This window comes from Triticum aestivum, chromosome 5D (assembly GCF_018294505.1).
Source record: "Triticum aestivum cultivar Chinese Spring chromosome 5D, IWGSC CS RefSeq v2.1, whole genome shotgun sequence".
Lineage (NCBI taxonomy): Eukaryota > Viridiplantae > Streptophyta > Magnoliopsida > Poales > Poaceae > Triticum > Triticum aestivum.
The window spans coordinates 562,525,432-562,526,884 of record NC_057808.1 but is presented as its reverse complement, the minus strand read 5'-3'; positions in this window follow the sequence as shown (position 1 = coordinate 562,526,884).

The window sequence follows — 1,453 nt, the reverse complement described above, 5'->3', positions numbered from 1 at the left end:
AGTCATGCAGGATGAGATGAAATCCCTATATTAGAATGTTGCTTTTGAGTTGGTGAATCTACCAAAGGGAAAGAGAGCACTCAAGAACAAGTGGGTGTACAGAATGAAGACTGAAGAAAACACCTCATATCCAAGGTATAAGGCCAGATTGGTTGTGAAAGGATTCACTCAAAAAAGGGCATTGATTATGGTGAGATATTCTCTCGGGTGGTCAAGATGTCCTTGATCCGAGTTGTGTTTGGCATGGCTACCACCATGGACTTGGAAATTGAACAACTTGATGTGAAGACAACATTCTTCCATGGTGGCCTAGAGGAGGAGATATACATGGAGTAGCCAGAGGGATTAATGGTTGTAGGTAAGGAGCACTTAGTTTGCAAATTGAAGAAGAGTATGGCTTGAAGCAAACTCCTTGGTAGTGGTACAAGAAGTTTGAGTCTTTTATGACTGGGTTGGGTTACCATAAAGCACAACCTGATCATTGTGTCTTTATGAAGAGGTATTCCAAGGGTGATATATTATTCTCTTTTTGTATGTTGATGATATGTTGATTGTTGGAAATGTCACAAAGAGGATTGCTCTCCTCAAGAAGGTATTGAGTAAATTGTTTGCCATGAAGGATTTAGGACCAACTAAGCAAATACTTGGCATGAAGATCTCACACGATAGATCAAAGATCTCATAGGAAAGATAAATTGAGAATTTACTTGGAAGGTTTAATATGAAAGATACAAAATCTGTTATCTCTCGCTTGCAGGCCATCACAAACTAAATTCGAAAAATGTCCTACAAGAAAGAAGAAATGAGAAAAGTACCATACCAATATGTTGTGGGAAGTTTAATGTATGCCATGGTATGCAATAGGCCTGATATTGCCTATGCAGTAGGAGTTGTTAGACGGTTCATGACAAATCAAGGTAAAGCTCACTAGGAAGCAGTGAAGTTGAATCTTGGGTATTCAAAGGGAACTTCTACATCTTGTTTATGTTTTGGAAGATGTGATCATGTATTGCAGGGCTATGTAGATGCAGATTATGCTGGTGAAAAGGATCATAGGAAGTCCACATCTAGGTACCTGATGACTTATGTAGGGGGGCAGTGTCATGGCAATATGGATTGTAGAAATGTGTTTCTACATCAACTACAGAAGCTAAGTATATAGCAGCAGTTGATGCTGGCAAGGAAGTTTTGTAGATGAAGAACTTCTTGCAAGAGCTCGACATGAAGCAAGAGAAGTATGTTTTGTTTTGCGATAGTCAAAGTGCTATTCACCTTGCCAATAATTTAAGCTATCACTCTCGAACCAAGCACATTGATGTGAGGTAACATTGGATTTGAGATTTTGTGAGTTCCAAGTTGCTTCAACTTGAGAAGATCCATACCGACGACAATGGTTTGGATACGATGACCAAGATATTACCAAATGAGAAGCTACAAGTTGCGAGGTAGCAGA